Below are 20983 nucleotides of genomic sequence, written 5' to 3'. Positions count from 1 at the left end.
TTTGCAAGTTTTTAGATTTGTTTACAAAAGACAAGTAAAATAAAGTTGCTAAATTAGATCACTCTTTAGGGCAGGCATGGCCATACTCATTCCTCCAGCTGTTTTGGGACTACAGTTCCCATCATCCCTGACCACTAGTCTTGTTAACTAGGGATGACGGGAGCTATAGTTCTAAAACAGCTGGAGGGCGAAGTTTAGCCATGCCTGCTTTAGGGCATAGCCCTCCAGATGTTGCTGGACTACAACTCCCAACATTCCTGAGCATTAGCCCTCCTAGCTAGGGATGATGGGAGTTGAAGTATAACAACATCTAGGGTCATAGATTCCTCTCCCCCAACCTCTATGATATCAGAAAATTTTCCAGTGCAATCTGAAAGATTACCAGGGCAAATGACCCTAATGTGCATGGGAACATTTTCCAAACATTCCTGTTGGAAAAGAATCCCAATTCAGAAGTTTCTGGAAAACCTACATCACTGCCCATGAACATCAAAGATAAATCCCAGATCAGCTTAAACAGGTGGTGAACCTATTGTGGCTGTCAATTGCAACCTTACAGGTCAGGGATGTAAGTGGGGTAAAAGTGCTTTAATATGGAGACAGGCCATGAACAGGAGAATTAACTCTTGCTCCTCCAGAGAATGACAAATCCAGCAGATGGAACAGCAGCAAAAACAGGACACAAAGATGTTTCCTTTCAAAGGGAGTTAGACACTGACCTACACAAAGTGGGACAAAACAGTATCTAGGGAAGAAAAGGAGACAGAAATAGTCGCCTGCTCTTGGAACATGGAAAATCCATTACACCAAGCTCACACTGCCCCGTGCCACAAGAAGTCTGCAGAGTTAATAAGCAATGCCACGGACCAGCAGGATACAGTTTTCACTCAGCAAGCATTATGCTACAAGATGATATTTCTTTTAAGGTAAACCAAAACCTGCATTTTAACACTTTCCTCTGAAGTCTAAACTACTCACCTCCTCATCCACCCAAATACCCATTATCTACACTGCAATTATCCAGAACCTGTGCCCTTTTGCATGTAATTTGGTATCCACTTACTTGTAAGATATTAAGGCTGCTGCTTATCTGGAAATTATGCATGCGCCCCAAGCAATGGAGATGTTCTGTAATTATCTTCAACTTTACATTGCTATGCAAACAATCTCACCAGGATTCATGTAGGAGACCTATTATTATCCCAAGTAGCAAGAAACTATTAAATAATGAGATTCATTGGGAGCAATTGTCCAGGGAGAGCACAGGCAACCACTCCCGAGTCCATTGTTTCCCATAAACAGTTAATGCAGGGCTGTGGTTTTTCGTTTCACAGCTCCTAGTCCATCCACTGGGCTCCCTCCTCAGCAGTGTCTGAGAAAGTCAGAGTGCCTCACATGCATTAATAAATTAAGCCTCAGTGCTCTTGCGAGAGGAGGGGAGGAGTATTATTTTTCCCCTAAGTGCAAGTGGTGAAACTGAGCAAAGAGAGGTTGCCCTAGGTCAAACAACGAGACACTGGCAGGCACAAATGGAAGAATGGCTTCCATTCTTGCATTTTAAACCCTACAAGCCTATTTCTCATGAAAGCCATGACAATTACGTTGACCAGCAGCAGTCTTCTCCCCCTCAGTGTATACTCACACAACTTCCTGCTGCCATTAGCAAAAAGTAAATAAACGAAATTGCATCACAAGCTACAGGCTGTCTGAGCTACGAAGATCTATTACCCCTCCACACACATACACACATACACACACAAAGATGAAAACAGTTGCAAGGCTGAAAAATAGTCCTTTGGGAGCAGCCAGTCTCTTCTCTCCGGATAAGTCATTTCACAATGCAGTGTTATCTCGTTATGAATGGATTCTGTCACCGAGGGCAGGCAAGCACTGTTTAAAGGGAGGGCGGGGGGAGCCTAGGCTGATTGGCGCTAACCGCTAAGGATTGCAGCTTGTAATCAAACGGGAGATTAAAACAGTTGCTCATCTGTGGACAAAGAACTTTTCAGGTGGGATATTTCTCTCTCACACACAGCCCCCCCCCCCACAAAAAAATTATTTGCTATCCTAAAGGACCACCACCTCCATTCAGAATATTGTTCTGTTTCCCCACCACCACCACCCTCTTCCTTTTTCTAGAATGAATGAGATTTGGTGTCTGAGAAATTCAATAGGGGTCTTATGTGAAACCCCACACAATATAGCATGAGATGTGGGGCGTTCTGAATGGAATTTCAGTAATTCTGCAGAACATCTCTGGGAAAGGCATGAGCAGAACTGATGCCTTTCAGAACCCTCCAGTTCCTACAAATCTAAAAAGTCACCCTTCCTCTCCCCTCCCCACCCCGCTCACGCCAGAAAAAAAGAGTAAGCTTAGCTTTGATTCGTGAGAGAAAAACTCCTGCCTCACTTTTGCTAAGGACAACTGCACAGATCTCGCTCAGGACTCTTTCACAATCGCTCGTTTGAGAAGTTGCTAACAAAACCTTCAGCGACTGCCAGTCACAAACCACTTGGCCAGGGACAATAAGGCGCTTATTTATCCGAAAAACCGTTTGCTTAGCTCGCTGCTACAAGACTGGACAGACCAAAGATTTTTTTAATGGGAAAAAATAGCCTACGCTAGTCATTCGCAAAGCAGATCCACTGAAATCAATGGGCACGTTTAAATCCATTGATTTCAATGAGTTTACTCTTGAGCATGGCCAGCGTTGGCTATGATCACATACGCCAAAGCAAGGACTGGAAAAGTTCTGAACTGCTCCCTTAGCCTTTCGCTCCCGAGACTCAAAAACGAGCCTTTTCTTGTTCCAGCATCACCCCTTGTAACTAACTGGAGCTGAACAGAGCCGTGGCTATTTTGGAGTCTGGCTGTGCGTAAAGCAGCCTCGGGGAGCGGCCCCTCTTCCAAAAACTTACCTCCAAGGGACCAGAAAAGCATCTCCGGCTGGATCCCGGGTTATTACTTTTCCCTCTCTCTCTCTTGTCTTTTCGGATGTTCGAGACAAAATCCAGGAACGCTGGTGGAGAGGAGAGGAGAGCGCGCAAGCCTCTAGGAAGGCAACAGACAACAACAGCACGAGATCTTCTTGGGACTTCCCGAGAGCATTTCCCTGAAAAGTGGCGAAGGCACCAGACGGATCCAGGCAGGTTAATATTCCGCGCACCACCTCCCTAAAAAAGGGGGGGGAGGCTGCGGAGACTTTGGAGAGAAGTTGGAGGCGACTCGCGCCAAGGCCCCGCTTCCCGCGCTCCACGCGCCCGCCGGAGACGACAGAGGCGCAGACAGGAAACTCCCCGCTAGAAACTCTTCCCCAGAAGGAAGAGTGGCCTGGGAGCGAGCCGGTCCTGGTGCTTCTCCGGCCCGCGCGCCCGCCCGCCTCGCGGCTGCTCCTTCAAAGGTTGCCGTCGCTTTTGTGCCTCCGCTTTCTCCTCTGCCCTCCTCCTCCTCCTCCCTCTCCTCCTCCCTCCTTCATGACACAGACAGCCCAGATGGGAAGAGCCTGCCGCTGAAGCCAGGCCAGTGCCCCATCCTGAAAGCTGATCCTGCTGATCTCATCACCGAAGGCTACTAATCCAATGGCCAGGGAATTAAGAACAGATGGTGACGCCCCTTCTCTCTCTCTCCTCTCTCTCTTTTTCTAACCTCCCCCCCACACCCAACCGCAGAAAACACGACCATTTAGCCTACAGGCAGAGAAGCAAGCAAGCGCGCACACACACGCGCGCGCGCGCCCCAGACACCCGAGTCCACACCAACAGGCTGCAAAAGGGCAGCGGATCTCCTAGCCAACGGTGGCACAGGCTGCGTTTCCTGCCTGCGCGCCACACCAGAGTTCCCTGGCCGGCGTTTTACACCAGGCGGGGAAGCTGCATTATTTAACCCCTTGTGCATAATCGGTGCGAGTCAACCTCTGGAAAGGTGGGGGTGGGGTGGTTTTTGCAATTTTAGGTGCATGGGAGAGTTCTTACAAGGGTGTGGCTTGTCTATTATGTCACTAGCCATTCAAGGTTTTTTTTTTGTTTTAGAACATCCAGTTTTGTTTTGTCTTCTGAATGGGGTGTTTAGCAGAGTTATTTATTCTCTGGCTTTTGGGGGACACTGAGGTGTGGTGAAGAGGGAGCAGATGCATGTATTGCCGTTGTATTTTTACTGCCAGGGCGGGGAAGAGCTGCGTGTGGGATTTTCTGCCTCTTGTGCCAAAAGAACCAAGCTGGGTACTACGCACCCTTTTGACATTTGCTGCTCTGGCTTGACCGAGAGTACTCCTTTTTTGTCTGTGCTTTATGAAAAAGCATAGATGCTATTTTTCACTCTTGCTGGACATAATGGGAGCTCAACAAGTGGAACAGCTGTTCTTTCTTAATTTGCATTCATTTAAATTTGGTCCGTCCTTTCAGTTTTTAAGTTTCAGGGGTTCAAAACACCTCTTTTCATGAGAGTGCTTCCCTTGCAAATAGATATTACAATTTATCAGCAGTGATATAGTATTACATCCCCTTAAAAATGTGATTTTATTTTTATTTGTCTTTCACCACCACCACCTTTAAGAGTCTCTTAAATCCAGTCTATCTTTAAGGCAGTTTGGTTTGAAATAGCAGTGCTAGTTCTTAATTTATTTACTATTGGTATGTATTAGCTATGTCATAATATACATTTTCTAGGCAAGGGTGTTTCTACTATAGCAATTGTGTGGAGCAGCTAATCGAAAAGAGGACTCATACCCTTGCAATATTGTCATGCTCAATGCTCTCAAAAGCTTCCATAAATCAATAGGTACTCTGCTAAAGTTCAGTTTTCATTTACTTCAGTCATCTCCATTTCAGATCAACATATAGTTCAGCATACTGTTAAACCTAAAATACCATGTGGTGTTTCCAGTGCTGTGCAAGAGATGTTCTCCTTTCACAATAGGATTTCCCCTTCCTCTCCTCTTCCCATGCAAATATGCTCCAGAGGGTTTCCAAATGCTGAGGGTGCACAGGAGGACAGCAGAGGTGGAAGAAGTCTTGTTACAGAAATGGAAGTCTAACCCTAACCCCATGCGATCAAGACAAATGAGTTATTTATTCACTCTACCTTTATCCCACCTTTCTTTTACTGAACTCAGTGCAATGTTCATACATTTCCCAGGCATTCTCCCATCCAGGCACAGACCAGAACCTGATTAGCCTAAACAAGATTGCTGCATCACGTGCCTTTGGATTATAACCCTGACACAATTGACTACATGGCCAATATAATATATAGTGTCTGGATGACTTCATTGTGGCCACTGGAATTTGGCTAGAGCAGCTTTCCTTGTGTATAGCATGTTGTATATTGAAATAAGTACTGTAAGATTTCCTGCATTGCAATGGGTTGGACTATCCGTGTTTCCCAACCTGGGGTCTCCAGTTGTTTTTGGACTACAGCACCCATCATTCCTAGCCACTGGCCTTGCTAGCTAGGGATGATGGGAGTTGTAGTCCAAAAACAGCTGGCAACCAAAAGTTGAGAAACACTGGACTAGATGACCCTTGGGGTCCCTTCCAATTCTACCATTCTGTGATTCCATGAATCAGTATGGCTAACTTAACCCAGCAACACCCCACCCCCTGCTCACACACAATCAAAACATGCTGCAACCAACTATGACTTGGACCCTCTGATCTCTTGCACCAACAAAAGCAAGATGCCTATCCATGTGATGCTGAAATAAAAAGCTCCACTCATGTACTATGTAAAGAATGAAAGTTTAGGGTCTCCCTCGACTCCCCCCATTCGCCATTTCTCTTTTCTCCTCAACTTCACATTGCCTATAACAAAAATGTCTCAACCTGACTGCAATTGACCTGTGCGAAGGATTCTATGATTTGAAAACAAGAGACACTGCAGGTCGGAGCCAAACAGTATAAACTGAGAGCGTTTGCAGATGATCTAGTTTTGACGTTACAGGAGCCAGAATCTAGTACTAAAAGAGTTTTAGAACTAATTCAAGAATTTGGTCAGGTGGCAGGATTTAAATTGAATAAGACCAAAACTAAGGTTTTAGAGAAAAATATGACATTGTTTGAAAAAGAGAAATTTCAGAATGAAACAGGTCTGTCTGTGGTGAGGAAGGTGAAATATCTGGGGATTAATATGACATCTAAAAATGGGAACTTATTTAAAAATAATTATGAGAAATGCTGGTCAGAAGTAAAAAAAGATCTCGAAACATGGTCAAATTTGAAGCTTTCCTTGATGGGTCGAATAGCAGCTATAAAGATGAATGTATTGCCTAAAATGTTGTTTTTGTTTCAAACATTACAAATTGTGGACAAGATGGAATGTTTTAAGAAGTGGCAGAAAGATATTTCTAAATTTGTCTGGCAGGGCAAGAAGCCTAGGATAAAATACAAGATTTTGACTGATGCAAAAGAAAGGGGTGGCTTCGCCCTGCCAGACTTCAGACTTTATTATGAGTCAGCAGCATTCTGCTGGTTGAAAGACTGGCTGCTTCTGGAAAACACAGACATTTTGGATTTAGAAGGTTTTAACAATGTGTTGGATGGCATGCATATTTGTGGTATGATAAGGTTAAAGCTCATAAAGCGTTTAAGAATCACATTGTTAGGAGATCTTTGTTTAATGTTTGGACTAGATATAAGGATTTACTGGAAAACAAAACCCCAAGGTGGTTGTCACCAATGGAAGCGAAAGCTCAGAAAAAACTCAATATGGAGGCCAGTTGGCCAAAATATTGGGAAATTTTGGAGCAAGAAGGAGATAGACTGAAATTGCAGAGTTTTGAGAAATTAAAAAACAAAGTCCGAGACTGGTTACATTACTTTCAGATAAGGGAGGCATACAATTTGGACAGGAAAATTGGCTTCCAGGTGGAAAAATCTAAATTAGAAACAGAAGTGCTAGAACCTAAAACTAAGATTATGTCAAAAATGTATAACTTGCTGCTGAAATGGAATACACAGGATGAAACGGTTAAGTCAGCTATGATTAAATGGGCACAAGATCTTGGACATAACATCATGTTTGCTGATTGGGAACAGTTATGGACCACAGGTATGAAATTCACGGCATGTAATGCCTTAAGAGAGAACATTATGAAAATGATATACAGGTGGTACATAACCCCAGTCAAGCTCGCAAAAATATATCATTTGCCCGATAATAAATGCTGGAAATGTAAGGAAGTGGAAGGTACATTTTTTCACCTATGGTGGACGTGCCCAAAGATCAAGGCCTTTTGGGAAATGATTTATAATGAAATGAAAAAGATATTTAAGTACACTTTCCTGAAAAAACCAGAGGCTTTTCTCTTGGGTATAGTCGGCCATTTGGTGCCAAAGAAGGACAGAACCTTTTTCATGTATGCTACAACGGCAGCAAGAATACTTATTGCAAAGCACTGGAAGACTCAAGATCTACCCACTCTGGAAGAATGGCAGATGAAGTTGATTGACTGTATGGGACTGGCAGAAATGACCGGCAGAATCCGCGACCAGGGAGAAAAGTCAGCAGAAGAAGATTGGAAGAAATTTAAGGAATATCTACAGATATGTTATAAAATTAATGAACTTTGAAAAGATGTTGGTTTGAACTTTGGTGGTCTCCAGCTGTTATGATAAAGATAATGGGGATCATAATTGTTTCTGTTACTAAATTTTAAAAAAAAGTTGAGTGGAAAATAAGGTGATATTTTAAAAGGAATGTTAAGAGATTAGGATTTGCTGAATTAACAAATTGAACTAGAGAACAAGAAGGGGAGGTATGAGGAAGTCAAAGAAACATGTGACTGAAAATTGTTACTGAAACTGAATTGTTTTTAATATTTTTCTTTTTCTTTTTCTTTTTGTCTTTATATAAAATTGGAAAACTTAATAAATATTTATTTTAAAAAAAAATGAAAACAAGAGACACTGAATGAGCTTTTGTTACTTATGGAAAAACTTTTTATGAAAACCTACTTTCCAAAGTCAGTATTGTGCTTATTTATTGATAAACAGAGAGAAAAGTATACATTCCCTTCAGTGTTACAGACTAGTACATCAGAAACCTATACAGTCATACCTTGGAAGTCAAACGGAATCCGTTCCGGAAGTCCGTTCGACTTCTAAAATATTCGGAAACCAAAGTGTGGCTTCTAATTGGCTGCAGGAAGCTCCTGCAGCCACTCGGAAGCCACGGAAGCCCCGCTGGACGTTCGAGTTCCAAAAAACGTTCGCAAACCAGAACAATCACTTCCGAGACTGCGGCATTCGGGAGCCAAAACATCCAAGTACCAAGGCGTCCAGGATCCAAGATACGATTGCATTTTGTTTCTGAACACCAGGTGCTGGGACTACCTGCAAGTGGGGAGAGTGCTATTGGGTTCAAGTCCTGCTTGTTAGCTTCCCACATCTTCATTGGCTATGTGAGAACAGGATGCTGGACGAGATGGGCCATTGGCCTGACCCAACAGGGCTCTTCTTATGCTATATTGATGTGCCAATGAAAAATAAGTGTTGTTGTTTAGTCGTTTAATTGTGTCCGACTCTTCGTGACCCCATGGACCAGAGCACACCAGGTACTCCTGTCTTCCACTGCTGCCCACAGTTTGGTCAAACTCATGTTAGTAGCTTCAAGAACACTGTCCAACCATCTCGTCCTCTGTCATCCCCTTCTCCTTGTGCCCTCCATCTTTCCCAACATCACGGTCTTTTCCAGGGAGTCTTCTCTTCTCATGAGGTGGCCAAAGTATTGGAGCCTCAGCTTCAGGATCTGTCCTTCCAGTGAGCACTCAGGGCTGATTTCCTTCAGAATGGATAGGTTTGATCTTCTTGCAGTCCATGGGACTCTCAAAAATAAGTGAACTGCTAGTAAAAGTTACAATGATTTTTTTTCTTTAAAAAATGACCCCTAATGAAACACTGTTTAACTTCTACGTTATAACATAATGTGGTAAATAGAAAGCTTTCATGCAGGCTCCCAACCAGCATATTATCATCTGCCGAAAAGAGCACATACTTTTGTCGAGGTTTATCCCCAGCATGTTAAAAATAGCAACTGTCTGCGCTACAACCATTATTTCATTACTGAAGATGGTATATGCTTCACTTAAAGTGGAAAGCCGCTATGACAGCGTATATAAAATCCAAACACTTCCTCTGACAACTTACATAACTCTCCTTAAAAGAGGATCAGCGATACTCTCAGTAGCATTATCCGTTTTCAACTTCTTCAGAACCTGACCTTTTCACACAGAAACACTGCCAAAGCGACTGATTTTAAAAGAGATGTGGTATATGTGTATAAAGGGAAGAAAGAAGTGTGTGTGTCTTTCTCTCTGTGTGTTGCTAAGGGATTTTGTGAGAGTATGTGTTTAAAAGGGGAAAAAATCACTGGCAGGACAAGTAGGCAAAAGAAGCACCATCGACAAAGCAATGCCACTGTCCAAGATTGTCCTCAGAGGCTCTGTTCTTGGGCAGACCACTAAAGTTCGTCAAGTAGGTAGATACTAGAAATAGGGACTTTTCAGTGGTGGCTCTATACTTGTGGAGTTCCTGCCCAAGAATTTAACTTTCCCCCCTGGTGGCTTTTAAATGGTCCCTAAAGACTTTTTCATTCCAGCAAGCTTTTTATTGATTCTAAGAACCTCAAGGGAGATTGCACCATGAAATCACAGAATTACAGTTCATCCAAATGCCCAGTGCTATCACTTGTGGCTTGGTTTTGATCACATTACATGTCTAAATTAGTATCTGTTATTGTCAACAACAACTGTTTCAAGAATGGCTGCTGTTAATAATGTAAATTACCTTACTGCATTGCATTTCCCTCTGATCTCCTCGTTCATAACTCCCTCCATCCAGTGTGTGTGTGTGTGTGTGTGTGTGTGTATAGTTACATAGTCAGGATAACACTTCATACACCTGATGAAGGGAAATGTAGTCCACAAAAGTTCATTGCACCCACATCAGGTCTTCTCTAGGGGAACAGCCAGCTCCTTCATAGCTCCAAAAAGCACAACTTTATCCTTTTCTTATTTTGATGTAGTCTACTGCTGATGCTTCCTTTAATTTATTTTTTGCACAGACTTTTGGCTTGTCCTCGCCATCAGAATAAGCATGAATCATCTCCACCTATCACAGTTTGGGTCATCTTAGCTCCCATTGAGATGGATATCCAGAACAATATGGGTTATCAACACTACTTTGTCAAGCCTCAAGAGGTATTGTCTCAGGGAAACTGACACTGATAGCTCTGCTCACAGAATTCTGATAGGAAATGCATACCAATATGGACATTCATGCAAGATACATTCACAAGAGAGCCAGGATTGGCTGACCCGCTCCTGCCAAGTGGATATTTGGTAGCAAACTTAGTTTTATTGCTATGTAATGCATGGAATGGGGCATAGAAACATGAGTACACAAACATCCCATATGTACTTAACTCACATGGATGTACCTAAAAACATTGTGGGTACATGAGCATGAGTGTGTGCACACCCTTTAGGAAAAGCCAGTTCTCCATTTGTGTTCCTGAAATCATATTTCTCCCATATATCACAGTGATCCTGGGAAACGTGATTTACCCTACACAGAGCTACAATTCCTAGCACCCTTAAACTACAGTTCCCAGGATCCTTTGGGGGGAGTCATGTGCTTTAATTGTAGGGCATGAATATGGCCAAAGTGAAGGCAGCTTCAGATTTTTGTCTTGGTCTTTTGAAGAAACTGAGAAAAGAATGGTAGGTCATCTCTTGCTTTTATGGTTCATTGCTTCTCTGAATACATTGCAAATATAGGTATCATAAAAGCAGTACAGGCCATGATAACTTAATTAATGTTGGCCAGATTCATTCTCGTTTTCTAGGAAGAGCTGTCTTGCTTTCAGGTCTATAGCCAAGTTCATAATGTGTAATCTTTCGAGAAATGATTTGTGATTATTATTTTTAAAAAATCCAGTTGCCTTATAAACAGTGCTTGTCATTGTGTGAAAAATCAGACTATGATATCAACAGGCCTGCAAGCCTTGGAACAAAATAAACTCTTTTGAGCCCCAGCAATGAAGCAAGCACAAACCAAATATTTGTTTTCCTGACTATTTACAGGAAACATTCCAAAGTAAAAGAAATGCCTTCACAATTCCTTTTACGCTTTGCTCATGCCTCACTCTCATCAAAGTTGCAGTCCTTAAGGTTATGTCAGGTTCAGCTAACGTAATTTGATTTCTCTGTGGATCAAGGATGCTAATATAAAACTATTTCTCCATGTAAAGTGGAGAAAGCATTTTTGCAACTCCTGTTTCATCCACAGCTTAGCAGAAAAGATGGGCTCCCTTTCCTCCAACACACTGGAAGTATAATATCACTGAGTTCGGGCAAATGTAGAGCTCCCAGAAAAGTAGATTGAATCAGTATTGAATGGATCCATATATCCTGTATTTTTTTTTCTTTACAAAAAAAAAAAAACCTATTCAAAAGAGTGGCTCAAGAGTCCAAAAAGTGATGGAATATACTCTGCAAAACCTTGACATGTAGTCCAGAATGAGCCTATGCACAACACCACGGTAAACTGAGAGGTCTGTGAAGGCACCTGTAGCAGAGATGGAAAGTATGTGGCCCTCCAGATGTTGTTGGATTCCCAAATTCCATCACCTTCAGCCAGCATGACCAACGGTTTGCCATTCCTAACCAAGGACATGCACACACACAAACAACAGGATTGCAGTGAAGAGGAGAGAGTACAGAGGGGCAGCCTGGCTGGTTTTAAGCAGAGGTTGGGTGGCCATCTGTCATAGATGCTTTAGTTGAGATTCCTGCATTGCAGGGGGTTGGACTAGATGAGCCTCAGGGTCCCTTCCAACTCTATGGTTCTATGATTCCCTCACACTGACGAAATCTGTGGAGAAATGGCAGCGGTTGTGTCCTTATAAATATCTGTTGTTTTCTTCCATGGCCAGTAGGATCGTGAAAACCCTTGCCCAAAAGATGCTTGAATCTTTAAGAATTGTACTGCAGAAGGAACTGAGTTATTTACAGTGGTACTTTGGGTTAAGTACTTAATTTGTTCCGGAGGTCCGTACTTAACCTGAAACTGTTCTTAACCTGAAGCACCACTTTAGCTAATGGGGCCTCCTGCTGCTGCCGCACCGCCACCACATGATTTCTGTTTTCATCCTGAAGCAAAGTGCTTAACCTGAAGCACTATTTCTGGGTTAGCAGAGTCTGTAACCTGAAGCGTATGTAACCCGAGGTACCACTGTATTCAGAAGTACCAAGATAAAATAGTTCCCTCAAATCCCACAGCTAACACTTTCTCAGTACTACATGGAGAATGTCACTGACCAGGAGACTTAGTACCACTCTGCAACCATATAGTGGTAAAAGCAGACGAAGGTGCTCTGGTTTAAGTTAGTCAGGATTTGCGAGACCCATTTCCTAAGATCTGAATCAGTGTCACTCCCAAGAAAATTGGCTGGGTGTCAATTTCACTCATGATATCTGATCCAGAAAAATAGGGAGCTAATCAGCCATGTGCATTTGGATAGCAGAACTCATATTAAAACACTTCCACCCAAGCTTCCAGATTCAGTAGACATTTTTCCACTATGCTGGGTCATGTAAAAGTGAACTCTTTAATTAGCATATTGAATAAGCCACAGTTCACATCACTTCACTAAAATTTTATTTCCTTCATTAAGCACCGTCTCCTGTGCTACATAAACAGAAACACAAATGCCTGCAACAATTCATCATTATATTCCCCCAGCCACTCACAGCTCTGTATAGCACCTAACTAGGAGCAAGTTAAAAAAAACGACTGCATTCTCCCTTGCTTACTCATATTTCTTATGCTTCCTGCAAGGAGCTCAGAGCAGCTTATGCATCACTTTGTTTTATTTATTTATTTGTTTGAGAATATTATCGGCTGCTGTTTAGTACAAAACTCCCAAGACAGCGTACAATTTAAAATAACAAATACAAGAAAGCACAGTAAAAAAAAGAAAGCAATATAGAATCTTAGATGCAGCCTCCATAAAGCCTGTGAACTCAATAAAATCAGAAAAAGCCAGAAAACAAGCATGGAACCCTGCGAAGGAAGATCCAACACATTGAAATACCTGAGCAAAAAAGAGTCTCCTGTCACAGGCTGAGAGCTTCTAGGAACCACCAGTGAGAGTTGAGTATTGGGCGGGGACCAAAGGTGGGCAAACTACCCCAGATGGACATGATGTGTCCTTCACCAGAGATAGTAAGGTAAAGGTAAAGGACCAGTCATAGGCGACTATGGGGTTGAAGCTCATATCACTTTCAGGCCGAGGGAGCTGGCGTTTGTCCACAGACAGCTTTCCGGTTCATGTGGTCTGCACGACTAAACCGCTTCTGGTGTAATGGGACACCATGACAGAAGCCAGAGCGCACGGAAATGCTGTTTACTTTCCCACTGGAGCGGTACCTATTTATCTACTTGCACTGATGTGCTTTCAAACTGCTAGGTTGGCAGGACCTGGGGCAGAGCAACGGGAGCTCACCCCGTCTTGGGGATTTGAACCGTCAACCTTCTGATCGGCAAGCCCAAGAGGCTCAGTGGTTTAGACTACAGCACCACCCATGCCCCTGCCAGAGGTAGTAACCCTCCCCTAATACCCCACAAACCTGAACAGTCTTATATAACAGACTGAAAATGATAGAGTGGTCCAATTGTACTTCATGGGGCAAGATGTTCCATAATCAAGGTGTAGCCATGACAGGGCCTCCTTCTTGTCCCACTCAAACAAGCTTCTTTGGAAGGGGGCAGGATGATATGGAAAGAGACAGTCCCTAAGTATTCTGTGTCTTAAGCCATTTAGGGATTCAAGAGTAAGAACCAGTTTTAGTTCCATGGACGTTTTCATTGTAGCAGAGGCATATTTCTGGAGTCAGGTTACATATTTCAGCTGCTTCATCTTAAAACATTCAGTTAGTATTTTGCCATATATACCGTATTTTTCGCTCTATAAGACGCACCAGACCATAAGACTCTCCTAGTTTTTGGAGGAGGAAAACAAGAAAAAGAATATTCTGAATCCCAGAAGCCAGAACAGCAAGAGGGATCGCTGTGCAGCGAAAGCAGCAATCCCTCTTGCTGTTCTGGCTTCTGGGATAGCTGCGCAGCCTGCATTCTCTCCATAAGACGCACACACATTTCCCCTTACTTTTTAGGAGGGAAAAAGTGAGTCTTATAGAGCAAAAAATACGGTATATTGTGTGTGTGTGTGTGTCTGTGCGTGCGCACACACACATTGCAAGACTCTGCAAATAATCCCCCTGAGGGCTTTGTTCAGTGTGGCCCAGATCCAAGATTACTCAGCTTCCCACAAGTCCGTCCACTGACCTTGGTTTATTTATTTAATTATCTTCCTGCCAAAATATCATGCAAACAAAAGTGCTGCTATATCTGAGTTTGATTAATATGGTTTGATTCCCCCCCCCCCCCATAATTATCATGATGTATACTGGGATAGAGTCAAAAATTAAGAGAACAAAGTTTTATGATTAGCAAATCAATCTTCTCTGGCACTGTTTTTGCTCGCCTAAACCAAATGATACACAAAGACTTTGAGCGACCATGATAGCTGATTTAAAATATCAGGGAATACATTTACATAAATAGTCTTGAAGATTGATTCCTGCAAATGTACTGCCAGTAAAACAAACAATCAAAATACAATATATCTGGAATAGCAAATAAGGCCTACAGAGTTATTTTATTTCACTTCCTATCCTACTGAATTGTATTTCCTGAACCACAGATTATTACATTATTACAAGTTTGTGTGTGTATGTGTGTGAGTGTGTGAGAGAGCTTACTTCAACAAAAGGCTTTCAGTTATGCTTAATAATCTCCTTGAGTCTTTAGTTTAAATTAGTTGCTTTACTGAGTTTTGCACAAATATGAATGTTTTGGCCAATGTGCCCACTTGCTTTTTAAAACTTGAAAGTGCCTATTTAGTTTTAAAGCCTGGAAAACACTGTATCACCTATTACTGGATTTGAATATACAAGGGCTGTGTGGCTGCTGAAAACCATCTGGGGGCTAAGAACACAAAAGGCTGCTAGTAAGGGGGCCAATACAAAGGGTCCTTGGGGATATGGACCTGTACACCACACAAAGGCTGCCCGCTGTCTTTTGTCGTGTGTGGTATTCCTCCCCCCCCCCCCCCAGCAAAAGAGGGTGGGGGAGAACACAGGATCATCTAACAGAGAGCTGAACATCAGGAAGTCCTCCTCAGATGGCAGCCATCAGTTTTAGCTGGGACAGATGGTGAACAAAGGTGAAACACACACAATACACACGGGCCAACTAAGCAAGCCTTTCTACCCTTGAATTAAGCATTTGTTTCTGAAGATTTGACAAGTAAAATGTAGCTTTTGCAGATACAGAATTGGCAAGCCAAGTTGCCAGTTCTTTACAGGACTGCAATCACTTTCATATAGCTGCTCCTCTGACATTAAAGCAGTGTGTCCCAAAAGTTTTAACGCAGACCCTCCAAGTGTCCCTCTTTCTCATCTGATCCCAGAATGTCCCACTTTTCCTTAGGATGTCCCTATTTTCATTGGAGAAATGTTGGAGGGTGTGGAGTTATTCACCCCCCAAGCTGTCTGAAGGCAATCCTGTATAGGGAAGGTGGTTTTTTTAATGTTTAAATATGTTTTTATATATGTTGGAGCCTGCCCAGAGTGGTTGGGGAAACCTAGTAAGATGTGTGAGGTATAAATAGTAAAATTATCATAATGGAATGGGACGTCACCATTTTCATCAGAGAAATGTTGGAGGGTATGTTGAAGTGGGTGGGACCCTCCTGTAAATGGAGGCTGTGCACTATTAAATTAGCCAGCTGGGGCTGATGGGAGTTGTGGTCCAAAACATCTGGAGGGCACCAGGCTGGGAAAGGCTGCTCTAGAGACATCCTAGTATCATCATTACAGAACAGAACTATAACCAAAGTGTCTGGCGGGGGGGGGGGAGGTTCCAAAAGGTGGCACGTTGTCCTGGATCTTAGGCAAGTCGATCCAAAAATCACGATTTTTGTAAAACAATAACAACAACCCAACAACAACAACAACAACTGGTTTTTGCTTTTTGAAATATGGCAGTCCTACTGTTTGTAAATCTTTGAAGTGATTTATCCATCCAGAAACTTGAGGCAAATGATCAGGATGTTTTATTGGCCCCCAAAAGCTAAAGCTCTAAACTACTCAAGGAACGTTCCCTGCGCCCCGGAATTTCCTTTCTCCTGTATTTCTGAATGCGAGAACATGTTATCTGCTCCCATTGTTTGGCTTTCTTTTCATCAAAGTTTCTTAGTGATCATTTGGAATTTTCTACTATCAAACGTTTGAATTTATTTTGAAGGATGAGGCAATTCAAGGAAAAAAAACAACAACAAACCCATAAAGGACCTTTCATAGAAATTTGTGATGGGACTGTTTTGACCCTCTTCTGGGTTGTGTTTTGTTTGGTGGGGGTGTTCAGTGGGAACAGAGAGTTTTGCTGTCTTCTCGCTGAAATTTATCTGCTTATCTGATAACAACATGATTGTGGAAATGGAATTTGGCAGAGGAAATATGGACAGTGGACTGATTTATCATTCAGAGCACTAAAACAATAAATAATCTATATTTTGAAAGTGTTTTTTTAATCCCTAAATCATTCATGATCACAACAACCCTGTAATATCTCCCTTGACATATGGGACTTATTTTGCACGTACCCCAGATTTGAACACATTTACTGGAAATTCAGTCATACTGACATTTAATGGAATCTGCTTCTAAGCCAGTTAAGCACCAGAGCTTGAAAGCGTGTAGCTCAAAGTTATCCAGTAAGTCTATAGCTAACTTACAGTTTTCTTTCAGTTTAATTACATTGACTATGTGTGCAGACAGACAAATAAATACACTCAGATTTTATTCACACATTTGGAAAGAGTGCATGGTAAGTCCTTATGGGACTGTGCAATCTCAGCATGCCTGTGGGGTCAAAGTTTAATGTCACTCCCATGTCAAAATCCCCTTAAAAACTGGAAAGCCAGTGTATCATTACAGCGGTATTTTTCAGAAGATTGCCCTGTTTGAAGGTTACTGTGTTCCTTTTCTTTTTGCCAGTGTACATCTAACTTCTGCTCATGAGTTGAAAAGGCAAATTCGTGGTGTTGCCCAAACCTGTAATTACTCAGTTTGGAATAGGGGTTTGGCACAGAAATAGCATAGATCTGTGTTCCAAACCAGTTGCCATACTCTGGTTATTGCTCTTGAGCGTGGATTGTAAGCTGAGCTATGTAAAAAGTTCTCTCCACACTAATTTCCTTTCTCAGTGCTGCAATAACTGTTGTAGTGGTGTTTCCATCCTGGCAGGGCGTGGAAATAGCTCAGTTTCCTCAGCCCAATTCTGAATTGAGATACACCCATCATCATCACTAATGTCAAGAGCTCAAAACATAACACATGAGGGATCCCCTCCCCCTCCTACCTCTGGTGCTACCTCAAGTTTGGGCATTCTGAGGCAGAAAGCCGTGATTAAAAAGAATTATATATAAATAGACTGCTGCACTACCACTGCCACCTTTGGTAAACCTTCAAACCTTTTGCGCTCTGCCCTCTCCAGTTGTCCTTTAAATGCCCCCTATCCCAGCCCCAAGCCAAAAGTTACGCAGTGACAATGATGGGCTCAGAGCCACAAAAGTGATGTGTGCCTTTGAACATACATATGCTCGGATTCAGAGCCTTTTGGGGGGTGGGTAATGGAGTCTATTGTCTGATTCCATCCACTGTAGAAGGAAGCTGGTGTATGAATATACATTGGCTCTTTATGGATTAGCCCATCTGCCTTCTGAAATGAGAAAAGAGGTAGCACAGCCATAGCAGCTGCTTACACAGGGCAAAGGAGACTGAAGAGGGCAAGATTCGTCCCCCCCCCCCCCGACAGCGAGCACCAGATGAGGATCATATAGCCTGTCTATATTATCTCCACTAGGGAATATTTTTTTAAACAAGATTCTTTTGTTGTGGTGGCGGTGGTTGTTGTTGTTGCTGTGTATGATACTTTTGTTTTGCAAGCCACCTAGAGGATTTCATTGATGAGCAGTGGTGTAAATCTAAACCTCCCTCCTCCTGTGGTCAGCACATTGAGAAGCAGAAAGAACTATATGCATCTTCTTCTTTGGAGATCACTCATAGCCGAGTAAGATTGTCTTCCATAAACACGGTTTTAGCAGTGGGTCTGTAAGTGACTGTGGAGGCCAGTTCTGGATCCACATGTCCTTCCACAGTGGGGACATAGGTTTCCGGGCGGGAGTTGATCACGGTGTGGATTTGCCAAGTGTGCTTTCCTCTGAGCATGTTTCTCCCTTGCATCCTGAGTTTGAGCATCTTCAAAGTCCATGACACCTTTGGTCAAGGCTGTTCTCCAATTGGAGCGCTCGCAGGCCAGTGTTTCCCAGTTGTCGGTGTTTATACTGCATTTTTTTAGATTTACCTTGAGAGAGTCTTTAAACCTCTTTTCTTGCCCACCAGCATTACGCTTTCCATTTTTAAGTTCGGAATAGAGTAGCTGCTTTGGAAGTCGATAATCAGGCATCCGCACATGACCAGTCCAACAAAGTTGATGTTGAAGAATGTGCATACTGGGATGGTGGCATAGATGTGATAAGAGATGCCACAAACAGAAAGGCGATGATAAGGGGGCAGGGGGCATACAGACTGGGTGCTGTGCAGATCTCAGCTCTGGATCAGATTTTGGGTCATGCAAGAGGAGAAGAGGAAGGAGAAGCCCCATTTCTCATGGACACCCATGTCTGCTGTGTTGAATCGTCCCTTGAGCCATGGTACTTAATGGATATTGTGGCTTTGTTTTGAAAAGCAGCTCTGTGCTGCATGTAGGACTACATTTGTACATTATTTTGAAGTTGCAGTGAGTGCAAAATGCAGCTGCTAATGCTTATGGGTGCTAGGGTAATCTGTGAGCTGGATACAATAAAGACCTCTTAAAACCTTACCTGTTTACCCAAACTTTCTCGGACCCTGATTTTTATTTTTCATTTCTGTTCGCTTTGTACACTGTTTTGTTTTCTTTTTGCATGTACAGCTACATTTTGTTTTTCTCTCGTTTTCAAGAACGGTTGTCATATTATTATTTTTGCTTTTATGTAAACATAACCATTGTTTCATTGTATCAGGAGCAGTATAAAAAGTTACAAATGAAAAAAAATAAATGGAAAGTGTAAAAAGAAGGGGAAGTTTTGCTTTTAACTTTAAGGAAAACAGGCTCACACTTTTTGAATGCAACTGGCATGAATTGCAACACTTGCTTTTAAAAGAACTGTTTTATTCCAGGCTCAGCTATTAGTTAGGGAAGTCTGTGGAAAAGCTGACAAAGGTATTTTGTAATACTTTGGTATTTAGTTTGGTTCTGGCTCATTTTATAATTGTGCTAAAAGCCCTATTTTGTGGAAGGGGGTTGCATGCTGGGTTAAATGATGGAAGACTCAAATGCCATGCGAAAAGGGGGCGATACAGTAAGCAAGCAACTTCTGGGAAGCTGGAGAAGTTGAAATTTCACAGATAGCTTAGAATATAATGGGATCACTTTTTTGAACTCTTGCAAAAACTGTTCTTAGGTTCAGACAGGCAGCTGCCTCTTAGGGGCACATGCAAGAACCCTGACCTTACTTTGTTCTCTGTACATGCTGGTTTCACTGGAAATTATGCTCTCTCTAGTTTAATTAACCTGCCGTATTTCCTCCAACCCCCTTCTCTTGTAGAAGTCAAATGCATAGAGAACAGAAAGGGCTGTGTCCCTGATGTATCTGCTCTTTTGCAATAATTCCCTAGCCAGTAGACACATGGGAGTAACTGCTAAGACATTTGTATCTTTGCAAAGAATATGTTACAGCCATATCCTAAATGTGTGTCTGCACCAGCTGTTTTTCCTGGGTTTGTTCAAGCTCATACGAGAACAGCTGGTACAGTTTGAACCTTGCCCTGCCTTCATCATATCGAATTCTGAACTGGATTTTATTTATTTCATATATATACCACCTATATCTTCCAAGGATCTCAAGGTTTTGTCCCAGGTTAACCAGCCCTTCATTAACAAGGTGCTAACTTCCTTCCTGGGGCGCAGGTGGCGCTGTGGTCTAAACCACAGAGCCTAGGGCTTGCCGATTGGAAGGTCGGCGGTTTGAATCCCTATGACGGGTTGAGCTCCTGTTGCTCGGTCCCAGCTCCTGCCCACCTAGCAGTTCAAAAGCACGTCAAAGTGCAAGTAGATAAATAAGTACCACTCCGGCGGGAAGGTAAACAGCGTTTCCGTGTGCTGCTCTGGTTTTGCCAGAAAGCGGCTTAGTCAGGCTGGCCACATGACCCGGGAAAACTGTCTGCGGACAAACGTCGGCTCCCTTGGCCAGTAAAGCGAGATGAGCGCCACAATCCCAGAGTTGTTTGCGACTGGACTTAACTGTCAGGGGTCCTTTATCTTTTTAAACTTCCTTCCAATGTGTCTCTCAGGGTGTAAAGACTTTAATGATGTGATTGGCTGCATTCATGATGTGATTAGCAATCTCTCTCTCTCTCTCCCCCTCCCTTTTGTGTGTGTGTGTGTGTGTGTGTGTGTGTGTGTGTGTAATGAATAATAGGCACAGTGGGGAGTGGGTGTGCACAGGGAAGGGAGTTTTAAGCCTGAAATCTCCAAGAAAACCCTCCTCCCCTCAAGAGACAATTTGATTCAAGTTACAAGAAAGGAGATTCTGTTTGACAGTGAAACAGACTCCCTCTGGAGGTGGTGGGCTCTCTCCTTCATTGGAGGTTGGAAGGCCATCTCTCATGGATGCTTCAGTTGAGATTCCTGCATTTCAGGGGGTTGGACTAGATGACCCTCAGGGTCCCTTCCAACTCTACAATTCTATGATTCTATAAATTAACAGAATTTTCCCATTTGTTGATTAATCTAAAAATATGCAAAGTATTTCAATCTA

At 42.7% G+C, this 20983-nt stretch overlaps 1 protein-coding gene across 3 annotated transcripts in view; it reads right to left on the bottom strand.

Annotated features, from left to right (window-relative positions):
- Nucleotides 1-20983, bottom strand: part of SPSB4 (splA/ryanodine receptor domain and SOCS box containing 4) — a 270303-nt gene that overhangs the window by 60424 nt on the left and 188896 nt on the right. The window contains exon 2 of one of the 3 annotated variants that reach the window (XM_083613954.1): nt 2920-3390. The exons of 1 other annotated variant lie outside the window; for it this stretch is intronic. The gene's annotated coding sequence lies outside the window, so the exon portion shown is untranslated. Of the gene's footprint in view, nt 1-2919; nt 3804-20983 lie in introns of those variants that run through there. One more of the 3 variants, XM_083613953.1, reaches the window with a different exon arrangement.

Source organism: Podarcis filfolensis (genome assembly GCF_964270895.1).
Source record: "Podarcis filfolensis genome assembly, chromosome: 5".
Taxonomy (NCBI): Eukaryota; Metazoa; Chordata; class Lepidosauria; order Squamata; family Lacertidae; genus Podarcis; species Podarcis filfolensis.
The sequence above is the reverse complement of the archived record's forward strand: the minus strand, read 5'-3'. Positions and strand labels throughout refer to the sequence as shown.